Raw genomic sequence first — 19,835 nt, 5'->3', positions numbered from 1 at the left:
TGAACAACAGCTCAACCTGGAGCTGGGCTGCCATGAGTCGCCGGCGACGGTGTGGGCTGCAGTCCCTGTGGCAGTGGGTTGCCATGGGCTACCGTGTGTAGCCAGCAGCCAGCGTGAGCGGCCAGCAGCCGCAGTGAGCGGCCGTCCAGAAGCCGGCGACTGATCTGCCTCGCCCGGGAAGAGCGCAATGATGGTGCCAACTTGGGCCAGTGAAGCAACGTCCTCCACAACTAGATTGAAGAACGAAGACGACGGCAACTTGTCTGTTCCCCTTTCCCCAATTCCCCAGCACTGTTCCCATCCCCCCAATTCCCCAATAAAAATCTTTAAAAAAAAAAAGTGTTAAAACCTTGAGGTGCTTTGGATGTCTCAGCAAGATCCGGTGTTGAATAATAAGAATTTTGTGCCTTTCATCGCCTGTTCCATTTTCTGTCTGGTAAAATTAGATATTTCTTAACCCTTGCCCTAAACCGGTGAAGTCATGCAGACCTAGTTTCAACTTGTGTTTGAAAGACGGTAATTTACATTCTTCTGTCAGTTACAGCCCACCTACCAATCACCACGTAGAACAAAATGTGGAGTGACTTGGTGAAGAGGGTGACAAAGACACCTGTGAGATTCGGGTAACTGCTAATGATTCAGTCAGTTTCTATCATTCTCAGAATGGCAGGGGCAGAAGCAGCCAGGTTTTAAAGGCACTTATCACAGGATAATTGTGACTTCATAAACAATTGTCACCCTAAGATCCTTAGGATGGTGAAATCACACTGTCACTTCAAAATGGCAGCTTGGGACCCACTCATGACCTGTATAACTAAAGAGGCCACTCTTTTTATTCTCTACTTTCTCTGGTCCTCTGCTTGTCTCCTGGTGGGATGAGGTGGAGGAGTTTCTCACATGAATTTATGTCAGTCGAGGTCTTGACACACAACATCTTCATAGAATCCTCCCTGTTTCCACTCTCACCATTTCCCTTGGTGCAATATTCCTATCACAGATGCTTCTCTTCTTCTGAGCTCTTGACTTCAGCATCCTCTGGGCTTTTGACTATTACAACTGATATAGCTTCTCTGTGTAAGAGCCACATGGTTTCTGCTTCCAAGATCCTGCCTCCTTTTCACTATCACTTATTGGATTTCTGAATGAATCCACTCATCTAAGACCTCAATGGTTTTTGTGTCTAAGAGAGCCAACCTGAGGCTCTTAGAATTATCATGACATGGAGGAAAAGGAAGTGAAGCAATGGGTTGCATTTAATTTTATCCAATAGTTTGCACCTGGTGAGAAGCGTTTCATGGCATTTGTCATTCTTTGGCTTATATGCAACCTTTTTTACCAGTCACAGAGGCTTGCTTGTGATTGGTTCAAAACACGTTCTCCACACCGCGACCAGAAACGTTATTTCCCATTCTAACGCTTAGGTTCCAATTTGAAATTTTGTTCCTGGTGTGTTAAACCTGCTTTTCTCTGCCTCTCGAAATTTTATTTGGTGACTATAAATAACACTAAGGATTCTAGAGCTTGGAAGTCTACCAAGTCACATTGTTTTACCTTTGGGGCCACGGATGCAGGACAGAGTGAGTATGCTTTGATATGCCAGTAATTGGGGCAGAAAATAAGGTGGACTGTGGGACTAGAATGTAAGCTCCATGATGGCAGGGATTATTCATTCTTAGATCCCCAGTGTCTAGAACAGTGCCTGGTTGATGCTCAATAGATATCTGCTGAATGAACGCTGAATAAATGGTGAATCAACAAAGGAGAGTGGGGGAATAAGTATTGGCTGAGAGATCAGAGAGGAATGTATGGGGAAGTGGAAATGGGTTGTGAAGGTGGTGAAGGAGGTGGGACAGAGACACATGAATTGCTTTTGACCTTGTGGAGACAAGCAAGGATGAGCACCGCCACCTCCAGCTGAGTGCGGTGGCAGGACAAGTAAGAGCAGCAGCCCCAGTGTGATGGAGCCCCAGATGCTCATGGGAAAATCTTTATTTATTCTCTCTTTGCTAAGAAATGGTAAGAAGAAATAGGACTGACCTTTTGGGGTGAAATAAAGTAGTGTTACGCCTGCCTCCTTGTCTTAGAAATCTAGTTCTGGGTACAATGGGTGGCTGATGGTAGAATCCTTTCTAATCTTGCCAACCTGTCCTGTGAATGAGTCTCACACACACATAATACCCATGAGTGTGTGTAGATGTAGGCCGTGAGAACTTGAGCTACAGCATTGGACTCAAGTCCATGCATCTTATGTGACCAGAGCAAGTTATAGCATTATGAGAGAATAGCTTACTTCCTAGAGTTTTTCTTAAACCAATAACAGTAGGAGTATCTCAGTCACTACTGTAGATGGGGACTGTTGAACTGTGATGGATGTGGTAGACTAGTGGCAGTAACAAGAGTTAAGGAGAAAAGGGTATCCTGGAACCATAGGCAACCTTTACACCCCCTTTCCCCAAAATTATTATAACTCTTTGGACTAAAGCCAAACAAAACAAAACAAAACAAAAAAACCAACAAAAAACACCCCCAAACAAACAAACAAAACAACAATGCTGGAATTCTCGGAGTGATCATGGAGGGGATATGACCTGGGTGGTGGAATTTCTGAAAGGTCCACAGAGGGTTTCAATTATAACTAGGGCTATAAAGCATTGTTTGGATCAGGGACTTATAAATTATGAAAGGTTAAAAATGATATCCTTGGAAGTTTCCCAAACTACATATGCCTAGGACACCTCTACTCTCTTCCTCACCACCCCAGGTAATTCAGATCACCACTCCCTTCTCCCACCAATTTCAGAAATCTAGCATTAGATTATTTCTCATGCCTCTTTCAGACAAAGTATGTCCATGATTATTCTTTTCTACAGTAGGATTTCTCTGATCAATGGATTTGGCTAGATCATAGATTAAGACCTTCCTTTTATTTTTTGAACCTCAGTTACAGAGGATTAAGTTCATTATCAACTGGGTTTGCACATGGTCAAAATCCCCACTGAGGTTGGTAGGATAGTCTTAGTTTTGGCTCTATGTACACACATAGCCCACTTATCCTTTTAAACTCTCAGAATCAGTCAAACCTCACTTAAAATCAAACTGTTTGAGCTATAACAAAATTCCATTCTTTTGCTTATACATTAAGTTTGACAGGCTATGAATAATTTAGGAGATGATCTGAAGAACAAAGGAATAAAATTTCATTGAGTTAACATTTGCATGGAGGCATTAGGCCCTGCCAAGGGCGATTTTTTTTTTTGACTCCCTAAAAATCAGTGGTATGTTGGAGGGTACATGGACAATCCTAAGAAATTGTAGCTGTAGTATCAGGATGTGTTTATTACCAAAGAATCCCAAATAGAAATGAGTTCTCACATATTCAGCCTTGTAAGCCAGTTTAGACACTCATGAGATCAGAAATTTGGCAGCAGAGAAGAGAGGCGGACTTGCCAACTTAATGCTATTTAATATTAATTAAACTTAATATAACTCAGGTATCTGTTTTTCAGCTATTCCCAGACAGAATACCAGAGAAGAATACATCTATATTCATATTATATGCATATTTAAATTATATAATCATAAATGTATTCATAATTATATATTCATATTACATAATATATTACCATATAGTCTAGATTTCTAAACATTTTTAGAATAACTGAGTAGGAGGAATGGATTTGCCAAATCAATAATTTCCACGAATCTGGGTACCTGGGGAAATTCACATGAGAATATACCCATGCAAGCGTTACTCATATACATACACATTCTCAGTGTATTATGAAGAAGGCTAAAACACTGCTACGATTCCTTCACAATATGCATTCAGGAGTGGGAGCAATTAAAGCTACCTAAAATTTTGTGGGAAGACATCATGGAGGAGGTGACTATCCAGCTGTTGTAAAGCATGTCAAAGAGTAACCAACATCACTGGGAAATAGTTACCGAAGTGGCGTTATCTTGATAGGTACTTGGTAACACATAAAGGAGAAAAAGAGGATAGCAATCTTGGTGAATATGCATTGTATGGCTTACCCTTTAGGAAACTGATGTATATTATTATATTATATTATATTATATTATATTATACTATACTATGTAATATTAATTTATTATTTTAATCACCATCCCTTTCTCATCTGATATAAGCACGTAATATTTACAATAGAGCAAGAAACACCAATTTCTATTGAGCAGCCCAATTTATATTAGTCTTTTGAATATTTAGCTGTTAAGCATAACTGAAATATACAAAATCAAATCAGCATTTCCAGCATTAGCACTAACGTAGCGAACATGGACATTGGTTGTATCTATGGGAAACAGTGGGAGTTAAGAGACACGGGGCAGAGAACCTGGGTCCAGGGTCGTCGTTGTGCTCTGAAACTTACCCCACTGAGCTCGGGTTTCTTTAGATATAAAATACGGGGTAAGTCTGGACCTCACAAACAAAAATTGTCAATAAATTCAGTGGGGAGTTTTGGAAATATACAGATTCTCTAGACCTAGCCCATGATTTGCCAATAGAGTCAGGCCTAAGGATGTGCACGTAGAAAAACTCCCCAGAAAGGAATAACGGGGACTCTGTTAACTCTCCTGCAGAGACAAGAAACTGGACAAAACCTATGAAACAATGGTTTTTAAGACATTGGACATCGGGCAACAAAGAACAACGATTCCTGAGAGGCAGGAAACAGTGAGGAGAGCCCTCCCAGTATCCCGGATTATTGCCGCGAGACGGTTTTCAGGTTGTGTGCGGGCAGGAGGGACTCGGGCTAAGCTTGGTGGCCTCCCCGTGCTGCGGAAATGGACTCGGGGGTCTGAGAAAGCCAACGTGGTTAGAGAGTTTACAGAGTAAAGCAATGGAGAACGAGAGAGCAGCGAGCAGAGAGAACCCTGAAAACTGCAGAGGGCTTCCTCTCTAATCTTCTGCTGAGTACTGATCAGAGCATAGATGTGAGAAAACTACAGAAGGGCAGAGAAAAACGCAACGTCAACTCCCGATAAACACTCTCAGCAAACTAGGGGAAAAAAAGGAAACTTACTCAACCTGATAAAGAGCATTTATGAAAACAAAAAACAAAACAAAACAACAACAAAAAAACACCTTACAGTTAACATTATATATACTTAATGGCAATAGGTAATTAATTCATCTTAAGATCAGAATCAAGATGGGATATCTGCTCTCATCACTTCTATTCAACATTGTACTGGTGGTTCTAGCTAGTGCACTTAGGCAAGAAAAATAAAAATAATTGCATTTAGATTGGGAATGATGAAATAAAGCTGGCCTTATTGTCTATGTAGGAAATCTGATGGGATTTTTTTTATCAAAAAAGCTATCAGAACTAACAGATGCATTTAGCAAAGTTGCAGGATACAAGATTTGAGTGAACTGAATGAGAAAAAAGCATGTGGAGAGCATGAAGTTCAAGGTATGGCACTTATATTAGGAATTTTGTAATATTAGAAATATACATGGTTTTCAAACACCCCTCCCCACCCTAAATAATGGCTTCTTTTAGAATTTAGGAGAGTGAAAGCATTCCCTTCTGTGAGGAATAATGTGAGCTATGCAATTTGTTCCATTTCCATTATTGCCATGGTTACATGGAAGCTCAGAAGCTAGGAAGCATTGCCCTAACAATTCTGAAATTCCCATCAATTTTATATCTGATTCATCTTTCCTTTGATGGTAGTTTCCTGTTTCAGTTAACTTTCCTGTGAACTGACTATTCCTTTTTGGGAAGATGGAGGAAGATGGAAAATAAATAAACAAATAAATATAAATATATAATTGATGTACATACATGTGTGAAGTTGGTATTTATATCTAGAACATCTGAGCTACATATTTATGCACACTCATTCAAGAAACATGTATGAACTACTGAGGCAGAGCCTATGTAACCCCTCCTGAAAACTAGCCTCATTATTTCATCATCACCCAGCATCTGTGAGTGTGTGTATGCCCATCTTGTGTTTCTGTGTCTACCCCAATTCCATGAAATCTCACTCTTTAGGGACTTGGAGTTAAAAGGAAATCCATCCTTTCTTGGCCAAAGAGGATGAGGCGTGAATTAATTAAATTCCTTGTAGGCCTCTTTCCTGGTGCAGTAGCACTAAATCCAGAGATAATTGGCAACTGCTTTGGCGACTGTCACTAGCTTGCTCTTTAGGCTTGTGAATAAAGATGTCGGAGACTGTAAACCACCAGCTGAGGTCTAACAGATTTTATTCTTGCTCTGGGAAGGGAGCTGGACACTCACTGATAAACAGCACACTTTCATTTCTGTTTGAATAATAAAGCAATGTTCATAGTTCAGCCCTTGGACAATTACATATATTACTCATGCTTTCAAAATGTAATAAAGATACAAACTTAATATCAGTTTCCCAATTAAAGTTGATGACCAAGCTTGGTGATGGTTATAGTTTCTGGCAGAGGATTTTAATTTTCTTGAAATGCTTTCTTGGGATTCACAAACCAGCTTTAAGCATAAATATGTTTAGCTTGGGGGAATGGGAGGGGCAGAAACCAACACATGTACATAAAGACAACATATATATGCCAAAACTATTCAGGTGACGAAACTGGCAAAAACTGACAACAGTCCTTTTTAAAAACAATAATTTATTTTTAATTAAAAAATCCTTTTAGTGTTCAAATGCACTGGAAAAATTGACTAGTGAGTGTATTTAACTATCAATTTTATGGCTAGCTAATGTACACTGATGTTTTTCTTGGCATTAAAATAATATGTGCGGATAAAACCATTTTTACTGGATAATAAAATAATCCTCACCTGGAGAGGCTTTCCATTGGGTACTTTATAGAAATCAAGGGTATTAAACACTTCTGAAGGATCGAAAGCGGCCTATGGCCATTTGGTCCGACCTCTTTACTTTACACAGGGGGTCCTGAGATCCAGACAAACTATCATAAAAGTCTTGAGCCATTTTAACTACTGTCAAGCCATGAGTTCCCCAACATTGCCAAAGCAATATATAGAGTCCTGCCATAGTGGCCTTCCTTGCACTTATTGTTTTCTGGCTAAAATAACACTCTCAGGATATTTTTTTTCCTCCTCATTGAGATGGTATTGGTATGATGTAAAAGTTTGGACTTCTGAATCACGTAGACTTGGGTTCAAACTCAGATTACTTATGAGGTCTGACAATTAAGTTTGTGAACTCATCCTAGTGCTACACACCTCATTGCTGAATATCACTACGGTCACCTTCGAGGTACTCCCCTTGGGAAGCTATGCACTGACACCAGAGCCTAGTCCACCCTTCAAGGCAATTTTGGAACTCTTTTTCTGGAATGACCATCCATTGTCATATTACCCTCGATGTCCTGAATGCCATAAAAATATCTTCCTTTCAATATTTCCTTTTATCTTTGGGTAAAGACAGAAGTCATTGGGGGCCAGATCAGGTGAGTAGGGAGGGTGTTCCAATACAGTTATTTGTTTCCTGGCTAAAAACTCCCTCACAGACAGCACCGTGTGAGCTGGTGCATTGTCGTGATGCAAGAGCTATGAATTGTTGGTGAAAAGTTCAGGTCATCTAACTTTTTCATGCAGCCTTTTCAGCACTTCCAAATAGTCAACTTGATTAACTGTTTGTCCAGTTGGTACAAATTCATAAGGAATAATCCCTCTGATATCAAAGAAAGGTTAGAAATATCATTGCAACAAGTTCGTAAATTTAATTGTCAGAACTTCATAGATACAATGCAATATTGCTTGGCTATGGAAGAAAATGGGTTCTTGCCATCTGCGGCAGCATGGATAGACCTGGAGAGTATTGTGCAGAGTAAAGTAAAAGACAGAGACAGACAGGTGTTATATGATTTTGCTTATATATGGAATCTAAAGAAAATAGACAAAGAAAACAGAAACATACTCAAAGATACAGAAAACATATTGATAGTTGACAGATGGGAGGGGGGTTGGCAGTATGAGTGAAAAAGGGGAAGGAAGGAAGAAGTAAAAATTGGTTGTTACACAGTAGTCATGGGGATGTAGGGTATAGCATAAGGAATATAGTCAATAATATTCTAATAACTATGCATGGTGTCAGATGGGTACTAGATTTGTAGGGGTGATAGATGAGAGAGTTAGGGGGCAGGGTGAAAAAGGTGAAGGGATTAAGAAGTACAAATTAGTAGTTACAAAATAGTCGTGGGGATGTAAAGTAAAGCATAGGGAATATAGTCAATAATATGGTAATAACTATAGATAGCACCAGGTGAGTACTAGGCTAGTCAGGAGGATCACTTCTTAAATTATATAAATATCTAACCACTATGCTGTACACCTGAAATTAATATAAAATAACATTGAATGTCCTCTATAATTAAAAAAATTTAAAAAGGGAGGGAAAGGTGAAAGGGAATAAGAAGTCTAAATTGACAGGTATAAAACATGTAAGTCATGGGAATGTCATATACAGCATCGGGAATATTGTGATAGTGTGGTATAGTGTCAAATGGTTGCTGGACTTATCATGGTGTTCACTTCTTTATGTACGTCAATGTTGAATAACTATGGTGTACCCCTGAAAGTAATATCATCTTTTATGTTAGCTATATTTTTAAGAAATCTTTTCTTAAAAAAAGAAAGGTCATATGACACTATAACTCTCTAGCACAATGTGCTCATCTCTTACACTACTGCCCATCACTTCTGAAGCATATGGTATGGCCCTCCTTGAAGCATCCCTCACCAGGGCAGTGCTGTCCAATAGACATTTTTGCAGTGATGGAAGGCGTTCTGTTTGCACTGACCAATATGGTAGCCGCTAGCCTCATGGACTATCGAACACTTAAAATAGACTGTGATGGATGAGCTGAGCTTTTTCCTGTGCTTGATTTTAGTGAATTTAAGTTTAAATAACTGCATATGAGTAGAAGTACTGGTCAGTGCAGGCGTAGAGGTCGGATGGATAGACGTTGGGAGCCTAGCTCTCTACCTTTCTTCCTTCTCTTCCCTCCCTTTCTTCCCACTTTCCTCCTCACACTACTTCAAGTTTTCCCCCCTCTATATATGATAAAGTAACCCGGGCCACATAAGGCTTCTTCCAAGGAAACACATGTACTTTTTAATGGAATCCTTCCAGGGACAATTCCTAAACTAGAAAAAGATAAGAATGTCATAGAATCCTGGTTGGGAAATCCTTTGCGGTTAAGGAGGTCTGAGGTTATGCTGGACCCGTCAAACCACACCTTATAGGTAAGTATGTACTCTGCCAGTTTAGAACACAAGGCATAACTGAGCATCTCTATATTACTTATGTTGACATTTCTTGATCTGTGGAGTAATGTCTTATGCCCTTTAAATAACCTTACAGATTTTAGTGCCAACAGCTTTTAACGTGCTTTAAGTTATTAAGTGCTTTAAGTCATTATGTCTAGACTATGTTCTTAAAATGGGTAATTATTTCATTTTTAAAGGATTTGCTCATCTATCTCTAGCCCCCACCCCCCCCAATCTCCATGTGTTGTGTGAGTATAGATACTATACCCATGTCACAATAGTGTCTTGAAATTGTGTGTTCATTCATTGCACTAACACCATGTTTCCTTCATTCTACTAGTACTAGAGGAACAAAAAGAAGAAGAAACAAGGTGAATACAGGCATTTGTAGAAGATAAAGTGTTTTACAGGTAGCCCTTAGGAAGGTTTCCTAGTTTTAATAGACATGTCCCCCTTCCGTGTCTCGGGTCTAGTGTCTGGGCTGGAGATTTTGTTTTGGGAAGTGTTCCTCTTGCAGTTGCTGAAGTCGCATCCCTCAACAGTGACTTCTGAGGGCATGGCCTCTGGTTACCAAAGCCCAGCTTGGTTCCTTCAAGATCTGACTTTGGAGACACCAGCTGGCTCCTGACACAGTCAGATAGGAACCACAGGGCAGGGCCTTCTGGGTAGCTGAGTGTAGGGCTGCTTTCTAAAGCTGCTGCTCCAAAGGTGCAATTTAACCCACTGGGACTACTCACCAGTTCCCAATGCCTCTTAGCTGTTGGAAGTATCCTTCTCAATTTTTTTTTTTTTTGGTGATGTAAATGGTTGTTTCTTGTACCCTTGTAAAATCCTTGACACCTAGAGTGGTGTAGTTCCAAACAGATTGCAGCCCACTGATGAGCAACTTGATCAATTAGCCAAACATTCTAACAAAATCATAGTGTAGATAAAGAAAACTATTATCTATTCATTCATTAATATTTTGGTGCTTCCTGTTTTAGGACTTCTGCCTGGAGATTATATATATTAATTTAACAGCAATAAGAATTATTAGTAAGTTGCCAATAGCATCTTTACTTGTAGGTGAGGAAACTTCAGCTTAGGGAGTTTAAGAACATTCTGGAAGATCTCCCAGCTCATCGTGCTCAAGTTGACACACATCAGGTCTGTAAAGCCCCTGGAAAAGCTCTTTCCGCTTTTCATACATTGAATTCACTTGAAATATCAAGCTGGTGTGTAGTTCAAACTTCGTATTAAATCTCAGGGGCCTTTACCAATGAGTTGTATCTATTCGTTACGGCAGTTCTGACAAGACTTGAAAATACAGATATTTGTTTGAATTAGTGTGTGTCTTTGAAAAAGAAATATATTTCTTTAACGGTATTACAAAGTATCCTTTTTCATGAAGTAAAAGTTTCTATCATCCAATTAGTCCTCGTTATAAAGTTTTTTAAAGTGTGTGGGTATGTGTATACATGTATGTGTGTATTTCTCCCCTACCCATCCCCCCTCCATACACACGTGTAAGTCCAGTGTTGACATTTTACTTTTGTTCCTAAACTTTTCCTTTTAGGATAAAAAGCATTCTCATTTTGGAAGACAATTGGCTTAAAAAGTTAGTTCCTATTTTGGGTTCATCTAGCAGTTTGCCATGCAAGTTTGATAAAACAATTATCCCCCGGGCCTCCAATCTCTTCACCTGTGAAATGGAAATAATGGCCATATTACTGCTCTACTTTTCCCTCATGGAAGTAAAGACTGATAAGTGGGTTGACATAACCAATACTTTGCCCTTGAAAATGAAGCCTTGTTTACTGAGAACATGGTCTTCTCTTGACTTCTGTCATTTGCTATTCAATAGTGATACATAAATCACGTGCTCATAGAACCTCTGTATCATGCCTGGTGTTAATATTTTCAGCATTCTCTTCACCATGGAAATTTCAGAGCCTCATCTTCTTTATTTCATTGTCCAGAAATATCAGAATATATACCACCAGGCTTTGCGAACTTGAGAAAGAGAAAAACCTACAGCAGCCTGAGATAAACCTGTTTTAAGGAAGCTGCTACAGCCATCACAGCAGAATGACCAGCCACAAGGTGGCAGCATCTAAGAACATCAGGACTAAGCAGAAGTCCTGAGCGATATGTAATTGCCTTGGCTCAGCCATACTGAGGTCAAGTGTCTGCTAAGGTGATAGCTGCCAAGAGGTCCATCAGCCAACAGTCTAGGAAACCACTTCTGGACAGAGTTGTCTAAAAAGCAGTAACGACATCACTCTTTCATTTTAGAATGCCACAGCTTCCAGAATGCTTCCTTCCATCTAAGAATCTGAAGCATACAGTGATTAGAAAACAAAGGGGGGGTGGGGAAACTGTTCCTTATATTTTCCTACTGTTTAAAGTCAATGATTCTCAACCTTGACTATACATGAGAATATCCTGGGAACTTTCAAACCCATCTCTGGGGTAGGGTCCCAAAGATTGATTTTTAAAAGCGCTCCAGGTGATTCTAAAGTACTTTAAAAGTAGAGAACCATCTTTTCGGTCCTCTCAACTTACTCATTCATTCACTCACCATTTATTGCATACTTCTTCATGTCAGCTTTGAGCAAGGTGATGGTGATGATGTAAAATGAGGTTCTACAATTGCCCCAAAGACTGCGCAAGTTAGTAATTCAATTCAATGGAAGTCGATTCAGCAATCATTTATCAAGATCCTACTACATGAAAGGGACTATGGTAGAGACAGAGGAAGCTGAGATGACAGAAACCCCTGCTGTCTAGCACTTCCATTCTAGTGGGCGATATGCACAAATAATTATAGGGGCAGAATTTGGTATCATTAATGTCTTACCTTTCTATAACATTTTACAGTGGCACAAAGCATTTTCATCAACCTATATAACTTGAAGCTCACCTAATAATTCCTGAGTTTGGTAAGCAGCTAGTTACCATTATCTAAAGTTTAGAGAAGATGGTGGACATGGTTTGCTAATAAGGAGCAAACTTAGGCCCCCATATCCCAGTCTATAGACTCTGTGGCCGGTGCTCACTTCCGCATTCCATGCTGTGTTGTGGAGATCAGAAAAGAGTGGTTCGTTTTCACTGTGAAAGTATTTGTCCAAGGGTATATTTGAGCATTTGCCTGGGGCATTTTGGTTCCTGTTTTCACTGTAAGAATAAAAGTATTTGTCCAAGCGTGTATTTGAGCATTTGCCTTGGGAATTTTAGTTCCTGGAGGGTGAGGAGAGGACCATCTCTGTCCACACATTTCCAGGCTCCTACCTCTGTCCGGTCAGAGGCCTCATTTGATGCCATGGTCATGCTTCTATCCTTTTTACATGAGGTCCTCTTATTTCCACCAAGTTTATGATCTCTAAAATTTTTCTGGGTGTCTGTCATCTTGAAGAGAAAACTGAAAATGCTGAGTTCCATCAGCAGATCTGCTTGCCATAAGTTTCTGTCAGTCACAGAAAGGTTTAACGAGGGGACAAGGCAACTGTATATAAAGAAGACGGCAGACAAGTCTCATTTTCAGAGATCTCCGTTCTGTCACTAATAAAGTGTTCAGCCAAATGCCATCTGGATTGGGACTGACACATAAGATGGTGAACACGTTTTAGGAATTAACCTTATGGCTGATTTGGAGAGTTGACTCTTCTGGAAGTGAGGGGTGGGTGAATATCACTTCTGTTGTGCAGACTCCAAATGGTATGAGAATCCTTCAGGGTCAATAAATGGAGGAAGATCTTCCTGGGTCACTGTTTTATTTTCCCGTAATAGCAGAATATCCACTAAGTGACTGATTCCCAAAGGACCCATACCCTTTCTATTGCACAGAAGACCTGGCTGCTAAAATCCCACAGAGGGGCTGTGGAATTATCTACCTGTTCCTTAAAAAGCTGTTAGAGGGTTGTTCAGATTTAGGTGCCTATAGCCTAAAAGAAACATGAAAAACTTGAAGCACATCCAAGAGAAGACATTCATCTGATAAGGAATATGAAGATTCGAAAAAGAGACAGTCGAGGAGCTGTCCAGTTTTAGGTGGAAGAAGAAAGACCCAGAAATGAGATACCGTATTTCTCCATGTATAAGAACGCACCATAATTTGGGGGCCCGAAATTTGAAAAAAATGTATTACATAAAGTTACTGAACTCAAGTTTTATTCATCATTAAATTCATACAACTCCTCATCACTTGCAGGAAATGCAAGTAAAAAAATCTGCAACCACTGTATAAGACGTACTCAGTGTTTAGACCCAAAATTTTTCAAAAATGGGTGCATCTTATACATGGGGAAATACGGTATCTTCAAATATGAAAACATCCACTTGTGTAAGTGAAGTTGTGTTCATTCTGTCTAGCTTCAGAGAAAAGGTCAATGACCAGGTATGGAAGTGACAAGGGGGCTGATGTCAACTTTCCCTGCTATGGAAGAATATTAGAATTATTAAGCAGCAGAAGCAGTCACTTCATTTTTTAAAGAGAAGTTCATGAAACTATGTTAGAAATGTGGAAATGGGGATTCCTCCCTTGGTAAGAAGTGGTTTTAATGAACATTCCTGGGATTAAGACCTAAAAATGGCTTAATCCTCCTGTCTCTAATTATGCTTATCATCTTGTCTAAGTCATTGAACTTTACCCTCTTAGGTGACAGAAAACGCTTGATGGATGTTAAAAATTATCCATAAATGTGGACAGGTAATCCTTACCCATACTTTTAGGTATAGGACACTCAACTACTCCCTGTTAAATGAGCATATGTGTCATTTTTTATTTTTCTAATGTCAGACCAGCTGTGTACTAGAGAGGCCTAAGGGTCCCACATACCTGTTTCCAGTCTACCTGTCAACCTCACATTGACCTTGACCTCTCACGCTTTACCCTTGAGTCATCTTCAACTGCTGGGAGTTTTCTGAACACACTTTTCTTTTATCATACCCTTTGCTTAGGCTGTTCCTAGGTCAAAGGACCACTCCATCTGTTCTTCCACTGGCGCGCCTCTACCCACCTCACCTGCCTGCTTTCCGCTCCTGTTAGTGTCATCTCAGACATCACCGCTCCTAGGAAGTCATTCCTGACTCCCAAGGCTGTGTTCATTTTCACTCCTCTGCCTTCGCAGTACCTACTACATGTCCCTTATCCTCCTGGCACACATCATTAATCAGTGATGGCACACTTGGCTGAGCCTGGATTCCACTTTAGAATCCTTTTCAAGACATCCCAGGCAGCCACTACTCATGAACCCGAGTTGACAACCCAGATGAAACCTGCCTGCCAGTCTCAATTTGGAGCATGCGTCACTCAGGACACTTTCAATGTGGTACTGAAATAGTTCATGAACTTGCTTTTTACTCAAGCCTCCAATCACCATTAGGGGAGTTGCCGTTATTTTTAATTGTTTTTTAATTCCCAGTACCATGCACAGCGTCTGACACTGGCCTTCACATTAGAGCTATAGAAGTAAACTAGGGGACTTGGCTAGGAGCAGGTGAGAAAGTGGCAAAGAAACTCATCATAAAGGCTATGCTATGGAAAAAAATAAGAATTTACGATCAAATAGAGATGGGTGCAGGTCCTGGCTCACCATTTTATTACCTATGGGACCTGGGAGGCCACTTAACCTCTCCATACCTTAGTTTCACCATCTATAAAATGAGGATAGAAATTATACCCATTACGCAGTGTTGCTATAAAAAGTAAGGGCTAATATGCATGAAGCACTGAATTGTGTTCCTGACACATGATCTTGCTTCTACTTCCTCTTTTTTATCAATCTTATTCTTCTTCCTCTTTCTCTTCCTCTCCATTCCCCCCTTTCTTCTCCCTGTTCTCATTGTTATTCATGAATTTTTAATGTGGATTAAATTAGTGCATGTAAAATGTAATTCAGTATGATGTCTGGGGGGCAGTGGATTGGGGGAGGGAGGTTGTCACTTTGTGAGGGGTGAAATGTGTAACTATTGCATTGTTCTATACACCTGAAACTAAAAAACAAAACAAACAAACAAGAAAAGATGTAATTCACTCCTTTTTTTCTATTTATGCCTCATCAAAACCATACTCCAGAAGTAATTTTAGACCTTATTTTTGGGTTGAAACCCAAAGTGGCAGACCATGTCCTAATGTAACAAGAGTGGCTTTCTGGAAAGAAACATAGCATAGCTCCCTCTCTCCCTCTTTGGGTTAATAAGTTTGAAATCAAAAGCCTTCTTGCCAAGAAAAAGGGAAAAGGCTTATATGTGCAAGCATGCATGCACGCCTGCGACAGCGATTCCGTGCGGGGAGTTCCCAGGGACAGCCAGATGTGAGGCATGGCTGGAGATGAGGAGGAAGCCAAGAATTCCACATTAACCTTACACATCACCCGGGCAAGTCACTAAGAATAAAACCCTGCTCCCCTTGCCTGGGGATCCATTCTATGTGCTTGTAGGTTGAGAGTGTCACATCGTGCTTTAGAGCAGGAGGAGGATTTGCCATTTTATCCCTTGGCCTCTGCTTCCCCTTCTCCAGGAAGACTTGTGCTGCCTCCTCTGGGGTGTTGTGGGGACGATTAATTAGCTAATATTGGGAAAGGGCCCCTGGTAATGACTGCTAAGTGTTTGCACCGTGTAATTGGCATTTTATCCCCAAGAAAATGTTCATATTGTTACTAATTAGGCATTGTTGAAGTACCTCATGCTCCATTATTTTACAGTTGCCTTGCAATTAACTGGCATCAGTACCATTTCAAATGGCATTTATTGCCTATTTCCCTGGTTTAATTTTTTGGAAATTTTATGGGAAGCCTGGGCATTGCTTCTTATTCACTGTAACTTGAATCATTACAACGTAAATATAGTTTTGGGTGGTGATATTGTCAACAACGAGAGTTCTTTAGAGGTTTCAATTAAGAACACTACAGCTCTGTAGTTCATGCGGTAGTTTATTATGGTGCCTGAGCCCTCTAAGCCCTTCTTCCCTGGGTCTGCAGCTCATGCCTGAGTGTCTGTGCACATGTGTGGGCATGTGTGTATGCATGTGTGTGTGTTCACATGTGTGCATATGCGGGTGTATGGGCAGTGTAATGATCAGGGGTGTAATAGGAGAATGAGGTCAAGAGCAAAGACCTCCTTTGGCTGAGTCTTCTCTAAGGCAAAAACCAGAGAAGCTGATTAATAAACTTTTCTCAGCAGAGGATAAGGGAAGAGGTGGAGGTAGAAGAGGGTAAAGGGGGTCAAATATATGGTGATGGAAGGAGATTTGACTTTGGGTGGTGAGCACACAATTCAATATACAGATGATGTATTATAGAATTGTACACTTGAAACCTATACAATTTTATTAACCAACTTCACCTTAATACATCTAATAAAAAATAAGCTTTCCTCCATTTTCTTACTACAACCTAGAGATACGAGTTGGCTCAAATCAAGCATCATTTGTTCAATATCTACGATGTTATTGTAACAGACGGGTTTCATACTTTTTTCAGGTTTTACAAGAAGTCAGTGAGGTCTCTCATGTTGACAAAATGAAGGCTTACGGAAATTAAAAAAGGAGTCCAGGGTCACATAACTAGAAACTGATGAAGACAGGGCTTAACCCAAGTCTGCCAGGCTGTGAAGGCTGGGCCCCTTTCACTCTCCCTCAAACAAAATCACTGAACTTTCTATCTGGAGGTGAGTCTTGGTCACTTCAATGACCACCTTGCACCTTCTCCAGGAGGCCTTGAAGAATCACCTATCTCAATGCATCTTCTCTCCTGTAGCTGATATTACTTCCTATCACTTCTCATCATCTGACTTTTATTTTAACTGCGTCCCAGTGGGGAGGTCAATATAATACGATGACTATGAAAGCGTGGGCCTTGGAGGCATGTGGATTGTATTTCTCACTCTGCCTTTTCCTATCTGGGCCGATGTGGTCAAGTCTTAGCACCTACTAAACTTCATCTTGTTGATGTAAAGATGAAAAGAAAACATGTGTGGAAAGTGCTTAGAATGTTTCATGGAACTTAGAAAGCACATGATACATGGTGGTTGGATGGATGGATGCATGCATAAAAAGGATGAATAACTGAATGAATGGCAGAGATCTTGGCTCATTTGTAATATTACCTCCCCCAAATTCTTTTTTTTTTCCTTGAGTTTTCTTGAGAAATAATATATACCACTGCATAAGTTTAAGGCATATGGGATGATGGTTTGATTTGTACATATTGTGAAATGACTATCACAGTAGGTTCAGCTAACATCCATCATTTCATATAGAGACAATAAAAAGAAAAGAAAGAAGAAAAGAAAAAAGGAAAAGAAAATTCCTTGTGATGAGAACTCTTAGGATTTACTCTCTTAACAACTTTCCTATATATCATACAGTAGGGGTAACTAGCCATCATGTTGTACATTACATCCCTAGGACTTATTTACCCCCTCCCCACCACTTTCCCATCCTGCATGCACTTACTTACAATCCGCTCAAAAAAAATTATTTAATAAAAGAATCAAAAGAAAGAAGGTAAGAAACTGCCTGGTGTAACTGAGGGCCAACCTAGCTGTTCGTTCGTCGGGGGTAGACTAGATTAGCTAGACCATGTTGACTATGAAAGGATAGCCCACATCTTGACAAAAGTTACCACTAAGATAAGAATACGGTGATTCTTGATGAGCTGAAATATATGGGTCTGTTGTGTTGTTACTTCTTCTACCCCATTTCATATGTAGAGGACAGAATGACACGCCAAAAGGAGGCTTAGACTTGAAATCACGGGATTCTAGTCAGAAACCCACTCCACCATGTGTAGTTATCTATGTGACACTTCGACCTTTGCAGAGCCATCCACTATAATAGTACATTTCACAGGCCCTGTAAGACTCCAGGAAATGAACTCTGAAGTGAGCCGTGTTCTGTGTACAAACATCTGTCAGGGAGTGAGAGAAGCAGCAATGGATAAAAGTGATGGCAACAAAATGGAGGCTGATCCCCGGGCATTTCTGGAGCTGGGGTGGCCCTTCGGAGCTGAACCGAGGAGGAAGGCCAAGTCTCTGAACCCTCGCAGATTGTCCGCAGGAGACAGGTGTAACTTTGGCCACTCAAGGGAAGTTCCTGGGGAGGAACTCAGCTGTGAGCTGTTAGCTCCCCACATCCCAGCAGCTGCAGGAATGAGTTTTTCAGTCCTGGGGAGAAGTCTGAGAGGGGCACTAGGCATCCACTGTAGTGATGGAACAAGGATTTGAACTCAGGACATGTGGCCCTTACAACTGCATCATGATTTTTGCCTCTGCCACTCAATGACTATTACTATTTCCATTTTGCGGAAGAAGCTATAGAGTCTCAGAGCCAAGTTGAATGTCCAAATGACCTGCCAAGAGATAGCAGGGCCCAAAATACACCACCAAAGCCCATGCATATTCCCTAGGACCGCCTGCTTATCTGCTTGGACAGCAAATGAGAAGTCACCCAATAGCTTACTGAACTAGTCAGCACTCTATAGCTTGCTAAAACTTGTAAGAAAAAGGTTGAAGGGGATGGTGTGTAATGTGTGTGATGTTTCAGAACAAGCAGGTGCTAATTGTTTCCTCAGGATAGTTAGTGCCACTTTGGAACTTTAGAGGAATAGTGGAAGGCCATTACAACCCACTTCCTATCATTACAACCCATCTCATAGAGGATTCTGAGTCAGGGTATTGCTTATAAATGTAACTCCATACAATCAAGCCTATAGACTTTTTGAGTTTCACTCACTAACTCCACATTATTTCAACAATTATTGCGTAGTTATGATGTGCTCGCTAGGAATATGGAGGTAAATGGTGCTTAGAGATTGGTGATGGGGTTATGTTCAATCTGGACTCCAAGATCGTAAGCAGATCCTGTAGGTATGGTAGCCCAGGGAATAAACACAGACAAAGAAGAGCCTCTAAAACCTCAGCCTATGCCACCATCCCAAAGCGGATATGAATGCTGCAAAACGAAGGGAACAAGGGAAAGGCTTTAGAGACAGCAATGACACATTTGCTCCAGCCTCTGAAGCGTCCTACAACCCAAGACGCTGTACTCATGCATGCCAATGGCCATCTCTGCCAGAGTAAGCCCCTGCACAGCTAACTGGCTTGATTGTCACATTGTGCACTTACAGGATGCCAGCGTCACAGCCACCTGAGCTCATGGAGGCACAATAGCCACCATGATGCTTCTCTCCATAGCAGCACTGGTCCACGCACCCACCCTTCCCCCCTTACTGTCCCTGTCTGCTGGGAGAGGCAGGGCGTCACTCTAACCATCTCCTCTTCCTTAATATTTGCTCTTACCTGCCTAGACCTCTCCAGGATCTGTGTGTCTTCAACACTCACACACAGGGCCTTTCCCCACTAAATGCGAGAGCAGAGCGTGGCCGGTTACCTGGTGTGCAAGCAGATAAAGTGCGCTTGAGTTATGGTTCCATCGCGTGCTGGCAGCTGGTAGGCTACTTAACTAGTTTGGGCTCTGGTGATCTCATCATCTGCAAAATGGAGAGAGGGAAACAATGACCATGTCACACTGTGGGGAACAAAAGAGAGAAAGGTATAGCTCCAAATAAATGGCTGAACTCCAATTAAACT

General features: G+C 40.8%; 1 long non-coding RNA gene across 8 annotated transcripts in view; it reads right to left on the bottom strand.

Annotated features, from left to right (window-relative positions):
• LOC109383230 (uncharacterized) overlaps positions 1-19,835 on the bottom strand; it is a 97,705-nt gene that overhangs the window by 65,434 nt on the left and 12,436 nt on the right. For all 8 annotated transcript variants that reach the window (XR_002124141.1, XR_002124142.1, XR_002124135.1 and 5 more), the window contains exon 3: positions 19,636-19,735. This is a non-coding gene — a long non-coding RNA (uncharacterized LOC109383230). The remainder of the gene's footprint in view (positions 1-19,635; positions 19,736-19,835) is intronic.

The sequence above is a fragment of the Hipposideros armiger genome, unplaced genomic scaffold (assembly GCF_001890085.2).
Source record: "Hipposideros armiger isolate ML-2016 unplaced genomic scaffold, ASM189008v1 scaffold_78, whole genome shotgun sequence".
NCBI lineage: Eukaryota > Metazoa > Chordata > Mammalia > Chiroptera > Hipposideridae > Hipposideros > Hipposideros armiger.
Note: the sequence above shows the minus strand (reverse complement) of the source record. Positions and strands in the feature narration are given on the sequence as shown.